This window comes from Lonchura striata, chromosome 1 (assembly GCF_050655825.1).
Source record: "Lonchura striata isolate lonStrDom1 chromosome 1, ASM5065582v1, whole genome shotgun sequence".
Lineage (NCBI taxonomy): Eukaryota > Metazoa > Chordata > Aves > Passeriformes > Estrildidae > Lonchura > Lonchura striata.
Window position 1 is genome coordinate 29,291,858 of NC_140703.1, and position 16,520 is coordinate 29,308,377.

General features: G+C 43.6%; 1 long non-coding RNA gene across 3 annotated transcripts in view; it reads right to left on the reverse strand.

Annotated features, from left to right (window-relative positions):
• LOC110480739 (uncharacterized) overlaps positions 1 to 16,520 on the reverse strand; it is a 40,555-nt gene that overhangs the window by 11,444 nt on the left and 12,591 nt on the right. For all 3 annotated transcript variants that reach the window (XR_014952993.1, XR_014952991.1, XR_014952990.1), the window contains exons 2-3: positions 5,987 to 6,117; positions 725 to 786 (exon numbers count right to left, since the gene is read on the reverse strand). This is a non-coding gene — a long non-coding RNA (uncharacterized LOC110480739). The remainder of the gene's footprint in view (positions 1 to 724; positions 787 to 5,986; positions 6,118 to 16,520) is intronic.

Genomic DNA, 16,520 nt, shown 5'->3' on the forward strand with positions numbered 1-16,520 from the left:
ATTATTCATAAATAATACAGCTAGGATGAGAACAGTCCTCCCTGCTGGCTGGACAATGCCCCTGCCTACAGATGGGTCCAGGGGTCAAGTGGACTGTTCCATCTCACACCCCAAAATGTATGGTTCACCCTGCACCTGTACCCTCCCCTAAAACATCAAGTGCCTGTAACCCCATTGGCCCGAGCCTTGTTCCAGCCCACCTTGAAGCCCCCTGAAAAGGGGGCTCTGAGGGGCCGGCGGCCTCTTGGAACTTCCCCTCCTCTTGGAACTTCCCCTCCTCTTAGAACTCCTCCTCTCCTAGAGCTTCCTTTTGTCTCTCCCCTCCCCCATCCTCTCAAGCCTGGCCGCGTGCTGTGTCTGGCAGCTCGAGGCAGGACCTTTCTGCATCCCCAATAAACCTTATATCCCAAGAGCAACCTTCAGAGATCTCTCGTCTCCATTCACCTAAACCGTCCTGGAGCAGCAGCGCTCGCTACAGTACAAATCTGTCTGTCTCCAACGATAGCTGGCTCCCAGCTCCTCACAGTGTGCCCCTACCCTCCCAAAACAGTAATCACACAGACAGCACGCAACATCCCAAGGACTTCTCCTGGACTCTCTCACCCTGCTGTCTTTACCTGATGAACTGCAGGCATCATTGTATGCTGAGTGAATGCTGCTTTTGTGGGATTCAGCACACTGCCATAGAATTTGTTAGGTAATGGTGTAGCTACACAACACCTACCTTTTGACAATAATTCACAATGAGTGTGGTATCTCTTCTAGAGAATACATCATTGTCAGTTTCTGCCAATAAAACAAACTCTGATTAATTTCTTGCAATAATCTTTCTGGTCTGAGCACTAATGTCCATATTTCCTCCTACCTGTGGTTTCACATCATGTCAAAAACTTACACTTCTTTTCTATTTTATTTTTTTTTTTGTCAAGCATTATAGCAACAATCCCCTTTAGCTATTCTTTTTTCAGATCCATTTCTCTAGGAATCACTTTCTCCTTATGTTTCATCCTTAATCTTTTCTCTGCAGACAATGTTTTGCTCATCCCAAAAGTCTGCAATAGCCAAGGGAGCTTGTTATTCTTGTGCAGGTCACTCTGCTCTCTTTGCTTCCTTTTAAAACAGAGCACATACCAATTCTGCTTTTCTTGCTATTTCTGATAACTTTAATGTAGGCACAGTTAAGTGCTGGACTATCGGTATGGATTTTTTCCTCAAACTCTTCTTTTTTTCCTTATCTGTATAAAATTTCAAGGAGGATATATCAGAAGAACTTGGTTTTCCTTGTTTATATTTTCCCTTTCAATTTGAATCTTTCTAGTTTTAGAGTTACATGTGAATTACTTGGTTGTACAGGAGCATGACGCTTGTGAAGAACATATCCTAAGAGACTGCAAATTTCTTGCAATGCTAGCCTGTGGCCCAGCATTGTGCCAGAGAAAACTCTGACATCCAGACAATGGCAAACAAGGACTTTTCCAGGAATCTCATTTTGCAGCATTAGCTTCAGGTAATCTATAAACTACCAGAGGTTCTTCCTACTACTTTGACTGTCTGATGTGGTATTTCCCTTGCTTTTGCTGATTTAGCCTGATTTCAAAGAAACTGCTTTGGAGGTCTTGTTCAAGGTTTTCTTGCCACGATCCCTTCTTAGTTCTTCTAATTTATATCTTCCCCCAGTTCATGAGCCATGCATTTATGCTGCTCATGGTATAAATCTTGATAGGTATGTCAATATTCCTTGCAGTTGCTGACTTTGAGAGGGAAATTGCTGTTCATTAGCTGCTTTCTTTACTTTGAATCAAATCTGATGTCTCCCCTTTCTGCAGCATGGACAAAATAATTCAGTTCCTTTGCATGGATTTGCATTTTGCTGTGATTCATTTTCAGGCTGCAGTCTCTGCTTCTTGTAGGTAATGCTGTTAATTTTGAGGTGTTTTGTCATGTTTTCTCTGGGTCTGTCATTCATAAGAATGTTATCCAAAGTGACTCCTGCACTTCATCAGCTTCATATTATTTTAGGAATATTTTGGGAAATATCTCCAGCATAGGCAGCATTTTAAGAGGATTAAAATTGAAATGCTGTCTTAAAGTCATTAATATTCTGCTGCCTTTGTCCAGCCTGAACTGCCTGTACCTAGATGGAACACTAAGTACACGTAGTATATTTTGTGTAGAAAGCAGATAGGTGATCTCATCTTGGGTGTGTAAAGTGTGATGTTTTACTGCTTTCTTTCTGTCTCAATAGCCTTTGCAACTACAGATTATAATGATATTTCTCTCTTTCCCTGTGATTATTGTGAAATACCATTCCAGTGCTTTCTTTCTCCATTGGCTCAATTGTCTTTAGCTGAAGCACAGGCTCTGCTCCCCAGTCCTTTCTGAGTCTTGCTGCTGGTGTATGCCATGGTGTGTGTTCATTTTAGGCAGTAGCTACTTGTTTGCAGGGAGGGGTTGTGTTCGAATCCCAAGGGAGCCTGGTATGTCATCCTCAATGATTCCTGCTGATTCAATTCTCCTGCAGCAGAGGAGAAATTATCCATCATTCTCTGCTGCAGCACAGCTCCACTGCTGGACAAGTGCCCCATTCCAGCCTGGCAGGCACAATGAAACCACGGCAGGGAGCAGCAACACCCAAGTGAAGAGGCAAGCCTGAGTTTCAGATGGGAAATTGAGAGCCCGTGGCAGGGTCAGGGCTCCCATCAGCAGGGTACCAGCCTGGCAGGAACACAGCCATAGTGCAGCTCAGGCAGCAGCCAAGCATGAGAGAGATGTGACTTCTAGCAGCATCCAGGATAAGGAAGGGGGGGTCTCCCATGAAAATATCTCAGTAGAGCTTAGCAGGGAATCCTCCACAAAAGCTTCTCCCAGATCCTCTTTTCTCACCACCTCTGACCAGCCAGCTGGTCTGAAGCTGCCAACCAAAATCCTAGGAGAGAGACAGTGCCCTCAGGGTCTTGACAAACTCTCCATTCCATGTCTTCAAAATCCAGGAAAACACTTGGTTTTCTCTTCTGTTAGGCAGATTTTGAATTTTTTTATCAAATTTTTTGTCCCAGGACCAGTTTTCCTGGCATTTTTATATCACAGCACTGGAGATACTTGACACCTTGATGTATGGTGTGTCTTCAACACTGCATTTCCCTGCTGTGCCAAATGCAGGTCTCTGCATCCTATCAGCCCTCACAACGGTGTTCATGGGACAGCTCAGGTTGTGCTTCTCCTTTACTCTATCCTAGGGTGGTAACTGGCCTGTAAAGTCATGAGAAGATCCAGTGTCACCAGTGTGTCTCCTAGGCCCTAGATATCATGGAAGTTCATACAGTCATGGAATATGCTAAGTTAGAAGGGACCCATCAGGATCATCAAGTGCAACTCCTGGCCCTGCACTGGAAGAGTGCAATGTCACTGCTCCTAAAGTGCTGTCCTTGGAGGTCCTCTGCAGTCACACCTGTGGGTGTGGCCAGGTACCTTTCCATCTGCTCAAATGACAAGCTCTCACCTGGACTGTGGAGAGCCAGGTCTGCTTTTTGCTTTGCACAGTGCGATGCATCACACCAATGTCCTGCTGATCTGCCTCTGCTGTTGGCTCCTCTTTAACTGCTGGGTATGGCTCATGACCTCTGCTACCTCCCTCCCCTCTCAGCACTGCCTGTGGCACTCTGTTGTCCTTCTCTTCATCTAATGAGGTAACACCACCGCAACTTCTTCTCAATGATGCCTGTGCTCTCTGAGCTCCCTCTGTTCAGTTGCTAAATGGATCTTCATTGCTAATTTTCCTTGTGCCCCTCTCTGTTTTGACCCTGTTAAAACCTTCTCCTTCAATACACCATTCCTCTCTGTCAAAGCAGAATTTTCCTTAAAGCCTCAATTCTCCACCCACTACTGGGCTCTTCCTGCATAGGTTTGGGTATTTTCCTTGATAATTAGTGTTATGCAGCTCATTTGCTGAGCTTTGTTTCTTTGTTCATTGGCCCTGAGTTTCTCACCAGTCACCACAAAGCCTCCAGCTCCAGCCCACGTCATTTGCTGTGTTTCCAGAAGCCCCCCATGCCCCTGCTCTGTTCCCATCTGCTCCTTCCCTCATGTCCTGTTCTCCTCTTTTGCAATGCTTGCATTTCTGCTCACATCAAGGAGAGAACTAACATCATAGCAGCTACTGATCAGAGGACATTAAAGTGTGTGTTGCCAGCAATTGAAACCATCCTGCTCCTGCACCTCCACATCAATGCATGGCTGGGCAGTCACTCAGATCAGCACACTCATCCAACATACATTTTCCTGGGGTAATTTCCAGCCAAAGAACTCAGCTCATCTGATTCAGATCACAGAATCTCATGCCAGGTCCGAGTTGATAAGAGGTAACTAGAAGCCCCCAGGGGAGCAGAAAAAACAATGTGAGACAGCCCCTCTTGTCACTACTGCAGCATTAGGGTAGCTAAACAGGACCATGAATCATGCCCTGGGACAAATCAATGACAAGGAGATGCTATTTAGCTTTTTTGAGCAGCCTGATGACTACCACAGGTCTTTTGCCATGCAGGAAGATGTTTAGACTTTTTTCTAAGTAACACTATCAGGGGACCAGAAAAAGCCATATAGAGGTAATTTTGCTCAAAAGCACAATCAGAAGAAAAAATGTGCCCACTGGCTCTGCAGGCATGAAGTCCAGTATCAGCAACAGTAACACAGACCCTGAATCACAGTAAGAGTAATAAATAACAGCAGCAACGAGGACTGCTTTTTTTTTTTTTTTTTTTTGCTAATATGGGGAAACTCTGATGGGACACTGCATGGGTGGGGGTATAAAATGGGTGTAAAATCAGAACAAAATGAAGAATATGGCTCTTAGTCTATGCAGGACAGGCTGTTCAAGAACTCCTTAAAATCAGAGGAAAGTCACTGTATTGCTTGGCACCCGCCCAAAGTGATTTCATTTTCTGTTCAGGATTAAGATGCATTAATAGCCTGAGGGCAGCAGTTTCCTTGCCAAAAAAATGCCTTTCCTCTCCCCCTCCTCCCATTTTGTTTTAAATATGAAGGCTTGCAGGTCAGCAGTGAACACTCAGCGAGTATTACTTGAATTACCAAATGAAAGTGCAGCAATATCATTTTCTTTCAAGCAAACACTGACTTAATTAAAATGTGCACTCTGAACTTGGAAAGTTTCACATTATTCATGAGAAAGGTATGGGTTTGTCTATTGCAAAGGCAAGCTAAAAATAATCAGAGATACAGAACCAGAAGGGTAGCTGTTAAGAGTAAGGCACTAGAACTTCTTCTGGCAAAGCTCTTTCTCCAGGAGTGTCATTTACCCTCAGACCATTCTCTAGTCCCAAACAATATAGCAAAGCTGGAAAAAGCCTTCATGTGAATGTGATTACGTTGGCCACAAAATCCTTTTGGCCAGAAAACTGTGCTCTCTTTGGGGAAACAGCATAATCTGTATGGGCCAAAGCACTTCTGCTGACCAAATTGTGCCCTAGGAGGGGAATAAGGCTGGAAATGTAGGTGAGGGCAGCATTCAAAGGCTGCAGTGAGAAAAGTTTCCAACTCTCAGAGGCCCAGTCCAGTAAATGAGGGCTACTATGCTTCTGCCACAACCTTGTAGACTTGTGTTCTTCCACTGAGTGTCTTTTTCCATAGCAGGGCTAGGATAGCAGGAGGCACATCTGCCATCGCCTACAGCTCCGTACCCCTGTGGGTATCTGTGCAGGTCTCCCTTTGGTTTCAACAGGGAACCAAGGACCTAGACAGCCAGAATATGCAGTGGGACTGGACAGATGTGAAGCCAAAAAAACCTGGAGTGCTCAGCACCACCATTGCTGAGGCAGAGGAAAACTGGCAGCAATTTTCACATTTAGAGAACCAAAGTATTTTCACCTTGAGGTTTTGTTCAAAGGACACTGAAAAGGGAGGAGGAGAATTAGAGCTTATCTTGCATATCACATTAATAAAAGTCTGTACACAGAGTAAAGAGATGACTTACCCTTTCTCCTCCTTCCAACCTCATTTCTATTGCTTTGCTCTTAGACTGGAGATCAATTGATGGGTGAAGTGACATTCCAATATAAAATTTGCCTTCTCTCCACTGCACCTGTCTTTCTCTGGCAGGTTGATCTGAAACCACAAAGTCACGTTAGTCATCTGAAAAATCTTAAGCAAGGTGTTTTCTGTCTTACCTGTGTAAATTTGGGCCAATCTCATCTGCTTCAACGCACCCATTGGATAGCTGATGGAAGCCAAACATATGAAAAGTACACGGGCAGTAAAGGTCAGCCAGTTTGCAGTACATCCAAGCCAGTTCAAGAGCAAAGGCTTTTTTCTGAGATGAAATGATCTGCAATCCTCCATGCAGGTAAAGCAGGATAGAAATCTCCTGGCAGTAGATGAAATCTGGTCTGCTTGCTTAAATTATGCCTTTATTCCTAGTTTGGAAGAACTGGAGGAATTCTTATAAAAGATGCTTTGAGAATCTGGTAGGTGGGGGCAGGATGCCCAGCAGCACAGTGCATCCATCCCAGAAGCCCTGCCAAAAGACACTGGAGCTGTAGCAGTCCTGGGGGGACAGGGGAACTATTGCTGCACAAATACTGCACTGCAGAGGCTGGCTGGGACTGTATCTCTGACCTAGGACTGAGTATAAGAGTGTGGCCAGTATTTGACATCAGTCTATACCAGGAGACAGGCAGGGATTCCGTCCTCATCTTTCAGAACAGGAGCTCCAGGAATAGCTTCTGCAATATGGGCTGGTACCACACAGGCACTGTGCAGCCTTGTTACACCATCCTGGTCTGCTGGGAAGCATCCATTCATCCCCAGAGAGATGTTCTCTTTCATCTGCCCACCCCTCCATAAAATAAATGGGAGTGTGAGGAATTTGGTACATCTATTCTGTGTTGACTTGAATAAAGAGGAGCATTTGTCTCTCCTCTGAAAGTACCATCTAGCAGATGCCACCCTCAAAGATACTGTGAGACTTTAGGAGGTGTTTTGGAAGAAGTATGGCTATTAAGCAGAATAAAGTATTTTCATCGTAAGAAAGATTTCAACAAACAGGAAGATAACCAACCTCCAACTACAAAATAAAAACAAGGTAAAATATGACTAAGAAAAGAGACAAATTTTATTTCTAAAGGTATTCAGAAGGAGAGAAATTCAGATTGTGCATCGAAATCCCTGCAGGCTCATCCCAGGAGCAGATTAGTATAGGTACCCTTGTAGAATGAATACAGAATAGCTTTTCAAGTGCTAGCTAAAATAACATCCAGATAATAGATCTCTTGGGGCACCCAGGTTTCAACATAATGCTTATCTTGATTGAGGAGGAATCTGAAGGTATGAATGGGCAGAGTGCCATGCTTCTATGGGGGACTCCACATCTGATCCTGACAGCCTGGAACAGCAGGAGGCTAGGAAGATAACATTGTGGTTGTAGCTACAACCTTGAAACTCAAAAAACTGAGTGGCACGGGTGAAGATTAGGCCAGTGGGCTACACCATGGGCAGGATGTGAGAGAAGAAGCCAGTAAGAAACCAACTCTGAGTTTTTCAAACCTCTCATTTCATAGAAGACAGATACAGAAAGCTCTGGTTATGTGTCACCAGTATCTCGAAAATGTGATTGAGAACCAGGATCCTGTAGGGCTGGATGCTGCTCAGAGGACAAAACCCCTGCTATGAGTTTCTGCTGAGAGCTGAGGGAATCCACTCTATGTTAAGGAAGCCTATGGCCAATGTGTCCCTGTGTTGTGGATAGGGAGCAATTCCACCTCATTTATTGGAAGCTTTGTACCATTCTTTGAGGTGTGACTCTCCCTTCAGCAGCTGTCCCAGGGACTTTTGAGGGCTAATTTTGTGAAGCAGTATCAGGCTGCCATAGCTGGATTCACTACTGAAAGCTCTGTGAAGAGCAGATGGGGCCAGAGCAAACATTAACTCCACTCAAACAACAGTGAGTCCAAAAAGACAGGGGCAGGAGAAAGAGAGAACCTTCTCACAGCAGCTGTTCACCCCCAGCTCTCCTCCTGCCTGCCTTCCTACCACAGTCAGAGATATCCAGCTTTGACTCTAGGGCTGGCAGGCCACTAACTATGGCACTTGACTGCTCCTTGTCACCAGCCTCTTCTCCAGGCTCTGCTACTTGTCAAGGTTGTAAGACAGCTGAGATCTTCATTGGTTTTCCTTGCTTGATTTTTCTAGCTGGGTGAAGCAGAGATGGTTTACATAATCTGATCTCCATTTTCTCTTTTTTCCCATTTTTCTTACTGAAAAGCTCATCGTGCCCTCAGGGTGAATGCTAATCCTATATTCTGCTGCAGATTCTGTTTGTGTTGAAATGTCACCTGTGTAAACTTATTTTGCTGAGACCACCATGCAGAGTTTGGTTCATGGAGACTTGCATCTATACTGCGGAGGCCAAAGGGTTATCAAAATAGAAGTATCTTCCAAAAACCACCACAAAAAATGCCAGCCAGTGGCACTACAGAATAAAAGGAGACTTGCTGGAAGCTGCTGCATGGTAAGCAGATGAATCTCCTGCCCTGACCCCAGCATTGCTTCTGTGATGGTGAACAAAAGCTACCACTGTCCCTCCATGCATGGGAAGGTTGTGTCTCTCTCAGCTGCAGAACTGCCTGTTGTCCTCACCAATGCTTTAGCCAAGTGATGGCTCCCTCAAGGTCAGGTTGTGTCTCTATTATTAAATAAAACAGAATGAAAGATTCAAGGGCTGTGGGACATGGGCATCAAGTCATGTCGAGCCACCTAAATTCTCCACCAGCACAGGGTAGCTGTGTTCAAACCCCTCTTGCCTGTTGGTACATCTGTAGACCTAGAGATGCTGCCAAACACCAGGAAAGGTGCTACCTATATTCATGCAGTAAGTTTTTCAGAGCCTTAAAAGTGCATCCTGGGCTTGATCCCAGACCTATCCAGGGAGCTCTGAGGTGAACAGAAACTGACACCAGACTCAGGGTTAATCAGTTCATAAGAAAATAATTTGGAACTGCTCTTCCCCAAGTTCTCATTTAAATGGTATGCAGCCATTTTCCAGGCCAGAGCTGACTGGCACAAAAAGGGTGGCCAGGGAATATAACCATTAAGTCATATGGAAATTGAGCTTTGCCAGTATAGACAAAGCCTCTGCTAACACAGCTGGCCAGACCTGGTGCACTTCTGCAGAGGCTCTGACTGACTGGTAGGCCAGTTCAATCAGCCAAGGGCAAACCATGCCCCTGGAAACAAGCCATAACAATAAAGAGAAAACATGTTTAAAAGAGAACTAACTCAGTTTAAAACTTTTAATGTAGGGCTGTGTGTGTGTCAACCAGGATCACTCAGCACAGGGAAGGCATAACAAATATCCCTGGCTGAGGTGCCGTGAGATCTCCTGGAAGCCCGAAGCTCATTTCATTCATGCTTCTGTGTGCAGCAGCAAAACCATATGCCAAGCACTATCTGCAAATTGAAGTGTCTAAGCTCCCTCCTGGGCAAGGGAAATGTCCTAGCTTTGTGAACAAAGGCATTGTTTAAGACTGGAAGTGGAATTGAACATCTGAAATAAGGAACAACTCAAAAAATATGTCTTTCTCCTTCAAATTTTATCTTTTGCCTCACAGTCAGTGCAGGCTTGGGAAACAAAATAAATGCTTCTGCCACACTCAGGCAGTACTCATACTTCTCTTTTGAGGGACGTGAAGAGCTGCTCATGCAGAGGCACAGGAGAGATGGAGCTTTAGCAGACTCCTTCACCGGCCTCTGCTGATGCATTTCATCCCCCAGCTCTGCTGAGCCCACTCCTCCAGTACAGAGGCAGAGGAAAGGTGGGAGCACACTGCTACTGTTGAGACTCACACCAGTGCAGTAGTCACAACTTTGATCTTCCCTCCAGCCAAGCAGTCTGGGAGATGGAGGCACTTGCAGGTGGGGCTCTCAAGGCACTGCACACCTCTCCTCACCATCCTGTTACACTGCAGAAGACTAGTCCTTGAAGAAGAGCTACTTCATCCTTAGAATCAGAGTAACATAGAATGATTCAGGTTGCAAGGGACCTTAAACACCATCTAGCTTCAATTCCTCTGCTATGGGAGGGGCACTTTCCACTGGACAAGGGTTTCTGAAGGACCATGAAGGGAATTTGCAAAGGAAAAAGAACTGAGGCTGATGTTCCCAGTGCAATATTTTCCTTTTCACAGCTAAAGCATGTGAAAACAGCTAGAATGTTGTGTGAAGTTTCTTTCAAAAGTTGGGGGCGTTTTTTGAGAATGAACACATGACATTGCAACATCCGCTAAATAACAAAGATTTAAAGCTGCCTGAGATGAGCACTTCTGCATTTTGTTTTCATCTAATGAGGACATAATAAAATATAAGAGTTTATAGGAGCCTATAGTCTACCAGACACTATAGGAAATACAGGAATATTTCCTGAAGGGTAGATATTGTTTACTAAACCACCTTCTGATATACAATAGACTTCCCATAAGTGACTAGTCTGGCACCAAAATGAGTTTTTTAGTGTGGTGGAAGTGGGAGTTACAAGTAAATGAATTCTAAAATATTAAAACATGCAGCCATGTCACCTCCCAGACAGAAAACCTTCCCAGCATCAGGCTGCTGTCTGTGATCCTCCACTGCATAGAAAAGAAGCCTCTTCTACAAAATCATGTTTCCCCATCAGCTGCAGGGAAACAGACTTTCCATATCTTTTGCTACTGCATTGTTGCTATGATCATACAGGGACCAATGAACCGAGACAGTATGTTAGTATGTAGTTATAAAAAATCCCTTTGCAAGTTGAATCTATGTAGGCTAGATGTCTGTTTGGGTAGAAAAGGCTGGTTTTAAATATATAATGGAATAAATAAATAAATAGTTTAAGGGATTAACATACTGAGTGCATGTCACAAATATGCAGTTTCCAAACAAGAAACATTTATGCAAAACTGAAGAATAGACTAGAAACTGAGAGGACTCTTTTCTAGCAATTCAGAATCCATAGAAGTTGCTTCCAAATGGCAAGAATATCTTTTGTTTCTTGTGCAAAAAACAGCAATTTTTTTTTTTTGTCCTGCTTGTGCTTAGATGATTCTGAATTTCCTAATTTTTGATTTCTTGAAATGTCTGTGAGCAACAAAAAAATTAGCAGTACTATCATACAGGTAATACACCAGTGAGCACAAATTTCAATTGCAAAGTAATTTCTATTGCTATTAATTTGTTAAAATTATTTCTGTTTGCTTGCTGTTAAAAAAGTTTTGTTTGAATGGCAAACAAACAATTAGGGGAATATAAGTTTTCTGGTCTTTCAGTTTGGATATGACAACATTCCTATTTCACTACTGGAACTTTGGCAAATTGTTTATGAACCTGATGAAACTTTAGGCTTTGCATTCCCACTTAAAGCAAAAATAAAGCAGGAAAAAAACCCATTAAGACAACAAGCCAACAGTTTTAGGCTCTTAACATATTTGTGAAGAAACAAAATGCCTGTGATTGTGCACTCTATTACTGTTTCTGGCTCACCTATAAAATAAATCTCAATCAATTATTTCATCATTTGAAACCAATGTTTCCAGATCCACTGGTTTAGTGAACTGAGCCTCCTGCTGTGCATAGAGCTAAAGAAATAATTTCTTAGCCAACAGACTATTGCACCAGCCTTCCTTGGTAATTCATTTTAGGTGTGACTAACCATGGAGTCTCCTTACAAAAGCTGTTTTAATTATTTCAAAGATTGCTATACACATATCTAAGTGCTCCTGAGCCCTCCACAACAGAAAACCCTCATAGGCAGCTAACATAATATCCAAGCACAGACAGATCCATTTGGTGAGATATCTTTGCAACCACAGTCACAGGCAGACTTTTTCAGCTATCTATGGACATATTCCATGTTCCTCCAGCAACAGGAGTTATACCAAGTTCTGAGCTCTGGGCTTGTTTTGGTAGAAAATGGAGAAAAAGGCAGAGAGATGCCTTGTGATGAAAGCATCCTTGCTCTAGTGCTCCATTCTGCTGAAAGGCTGAAGGTGAGGAGGAAAAGGAGAAACTGTGTGAAGTTTTTACTTGGAAAGTCCTCTTAAAGTTGGCAGGTTTTAAGGTATTGAACTATAGTTCATGGTAACTTGCTACAGTACTGATAAGGAAACAGGTCAAGGGACCTGATGCTCAGGAATTACTTTCCTCTTTCTATCTTTTCCTAACTCCAAACACTGATTCCTGTCATGAACCCATGTTGCCAGAACCCAACCGTGTGCACATGAAGATACAGGAGGGGAGAGTCCAGCAGCCAAAATTTTGCATGAGAAAAGGTGTTGCTGTCTTCCTCTAGTGGTAAAGCTCATTCGGAATGAGAATTTAGAAGGATTTCTGTGGAGGCTGTGTGTGCCTAGGAGCAGCAACATAATTTTATTCAGGATTCAAAAGTCTGCAAACTGAGGATCCTCTAATTTCGGTTGCAAGATTTCTTCAGCAGGGATGGATGTGCCTGTACTGTGCTGCATCTGTAGCATGATGGAAAGGGATGGTCAGTTGTTCAAGCATCATACAGGTTCTGTGCTGAGATAGCTCACATAAAGTGCTTTTGCCACACTCCTCTAGGTTAAAAGCAACTGTAAAATACTCATTCTTCAAGGACAAAACATTCACAGTTTGATAAACAGATCACTCACTCTAATCACAGGTGTTTTTGTCAAAATCTATTTGGACTGTGCTCTCCCTGCAAGCAGGAAACCTCTTCTATTTGCTTTTCTCCCACATCTGAATCCGAATCAACCTAATCCTTCAGTATGAACTATTAGGAGCTATCCCTAACTCTGCTGTGTGATGGACTCACTACAAAGAGAGACAGATTGAGTATTGAAGCACTCAAATGCCGACAGCCTTGGCTGCGTTCTTTGAGCTGCAATAGCTGTGCTTGGCAGGGAACATGCTCTCATTGAGTAGCTGGAGGACTCCAGAATCTGCCATCCCACCTGGATAATGGTATTCCCAGCACAAGTGAGCTTCTGACTGCAGCAAGGAAATACCTGGCTGCAATGAGGGACCCCACCTCACACGGAAGCTGCTTGAATTTCAAGTGCAGTACAAACCTAATCAGAGGCCGAATATTTTGGCAGGGGTCAGAACATTCAGACTGCTTTGGTGTTCTCGGACTGGACATTTGAAAAGGTTTTAAACTTCTCCCTCTCCAGTTCTGCCACCAGAGGGCACGGCTCCCCGCTCTGCCAGGAGATGCACCAGCCTGCAAGGACAAGGGGGATTGTCTGCTGGAGAAGTCTGATGTCCCTTTTCTCCCACCTTCCCTATACTTGCATTTCACACTCTTGGCTGGACCTGAAGCCCTGTCTAAGAAGAAAACAGCCTGAGAACTTTAGCCGAGGTGGAAGGGAAAGCAGCCGGCTGTCGCTTTGCACGGCTTGAGACAGCATCTGACACGTCTCATTCCTCCGTTGAGCCCACTCAGAAGCAGCTCTGCCAACACGCCCTGTTTCCTATTTCAGCTCTGCCTCGTTTGCACCGCTACAGATCTGTGCAGCAGCCACAGCCCTGCCTCAGAGCCGCTGAGGCACCCGGCAAAGCCTGGGCACACGAGGGTGAGGCTTCCTGCAGCTCTTGACCTGCGGTAGCAAGCTGGGTTGTGAACCAGATGCTCATTCCTCCTTCACAGCCACTTCAGAATACAAGATGCATGGCAGAGAGCAAAAGGACAGTGACCTTCTTCTGCAGTGACCATTCAGTAAACAGCACATTCTATTTTACTTCTTCTCCAATAGCCACTGCCAACACAGCATGAGAACCAGCATATCCGCTCCTTCGATGTGACAATAGAAATCTAACCAGAGCAGCCACAGATTTGAACCTTTTTCACCTTATTCTTTTTTTTTTAACCATAAATAAAATATGGCTAAAATACAGGATATTAGTCATGCCTTTGGGAAGTCAGAGTAAAGCAAGTTCAGGAACACTGACAGTAAAACAAAGAAGAAACACTGAATGCATGGTAATTTGCACTAGGCTGAGGTTCAGATCTACTCAATTTACAGTGAGGTTTTCCAACAGCCATTGGGAAGCAAAAAAATTTAGCTTGCAGCAAAGCCATTAACCTTTTCTCTAAGAAAAGCACTTCCAAACTAGCATGGCCTCTTTGATGCTGTATGAGGACTCAGGACTAATTTCCTAGAGGTATTTTGCACTGATGAGTCTTCATTCAGGAATTCATTAAAATGTATTTTAGGTTGTGAAGTGCTGGGAAATTGCTTGCACTTCCTCATGAGATGCATATGCCTGGTCTTCAACAGTGGTATATTTTCTGGCTTGATGATTAGAATAACCAAACTCTGGTTTTGGACATTAAAAGTCAAGTTTAGTTTGATGAACAAAGATTTTGTTTCTCCTTAGTTAATGCTAGAACAAGATGCATACAATTGTTTAGATGCAAATATGTATGGAGTTATAAATACCTGTAATTTTCCATCCATACAAACTGAAGTCCATGCAAAATAGGCAAACATGATCTTACCAAAGCAGCCACATATTTTAAAGGAAGAAATAGAGTAAAATTTATTTTTATTTCTTGAAGATAAAAATGGATATTGGAAGGTACTCTGAATTGGAGACTAGCAATTCACTGGTAAAAGCTCAAGATATTGCTGTGTGTAAATGCCAAGTATCAGAGCCTGTTATGCTGGAAAAGGTTAGGAGTTTGAAGCAGTGATATAGGACATACAATTTTCCTAAGCAACCAAGATTGTATTCTTATGCAAATGATTAGGCTACTAAAAATACCAGGCAGTTGAAAGGACCAGCTTTATATAAGCAGAAATTCATACAAATCAGCATTCCATGAGGCTCACTAGCAGGCACCAGCAGGTTTTTTACGGGTGTTTTAAACATCTGCTTTCACTCTCTCTCCCTGACAATTTGTCTCTCTACATGCACCAGATGCTTCCAAGGCTGTGGAGCTGCCAGGGAGTCAGCCCAGGAGATTCAGAAAGGGAAAGTCAATTATCATCAGTGAAGAGGAGCACAACATGGATGAGGGGTGCCTTCCCAGGAGACTGGTGGAGTTCCTCCCGCAGGACACAAAAAATTTGGGCAGTAAAACTGTGGACTGCAAAGCCCAAGGCAAGGTCTCCAAGGAAATGGTGGGAAGGTGCCCATGGTGCAATAGAGCTACTGCTCTTCCTCCAGGCCTGATCTGCAGCCTGGCAGTGACAGTCCTGTCACAGGAAGCAGGAACAAGGAGAACACATCCTCATCACGGTGAAACCCCTGTAATGTGATCCATTATTTCTTTCCATATCTCCTGCCTAGCATAAAGGAACTAAAAATGTTTTCTTTGTCCCTTCTTAAACATATGCTCTTCCACTGCCAAATGGCTCTTAGTGTTCTCTGCCAATATTGTGGTACAATATTGTGGTACTGAGGGATTCTGGGGCACTGCGGCACCACTGCATTGATCTTGGGTGGAAATGTGCTATAAATGCTTCTGTATGTATTTTCAAATAACAGGTAACGTGAGCAATGTACAGCATCCCTAGGCAAAACTTCTGAATTAGGTACTCAGAAAAAGCTGGACTGACTCCTGACCTTGTACACTAAGGACCTAGATAACTCAGATGTCAAACTTTTTCTATCTAGAATTATAGCCTGTGAGAATCTGCTTTGTGGTCCTTACTCAGTGACTGGAGGGGAACATTAATTTCCCCTCTGGATGAGGGGATAAGTTTTGATAAGTTTTTGCATGATAAGTTGGTAAGTTTTTGCTTCAGCCTAGAGTTCTTACTCATCCTTTCATAGCATGACATGTGCATGGACCTCTTGAAGCAGCCGTAAGAATGAATTTTGATCCCATTATCAGATGGCAAGGTGTTTTGACTTTTAATAATCCACCACAACCTGGGCCTGGCAGTGTATTTTCTTCTCTTTCCAGCCCTCCCACATATTGCATGTTTTTAACCTATGCTGGCTACCAGACCAAGCAGGAGATTGGGGAAGATTGCTTTTGTCCTTCTTCCCTTGTGCCTTTGTGCCAACACACTTGGGAGACTGAGGGCCCTCTGACAAAGATCCCTCTGGACAGATCCCTGAAGCTCTTTCTCATCCGGGCTTGAGATCTTAAGTATTCAGTGTTGCTACACTGGCCTCTGTGTAAATAAGGCTTGTGTGTTTTAATTTCCCTCCTAGGTTGTTTTCTTTGGGAAAGTTAACAACAACTGGAAGAGTTCTATTGCAACCCCAATATTATTTTCTGAATATTATTTTAACACTGTACCTAGAAACAACAGGAAGTTCCTCTAGAAGTGATGGCACTGCAGCTTCTTTAAAGCAACTAATATGCTTAGCAGCAGCTATTTTTACCCACAGAATGCAGCTCAGGGTTAAGAATGAAGGTGTAGAAGGAATATTATTTATGATAGCTCCATTTTGCTCAGTGTATTCTTTTATACATTTTTTTTCCCTTTAGAATTTTTTCTTTGGGTTGAACCACAGCATACTAGTCAGAATTACTTCTGATT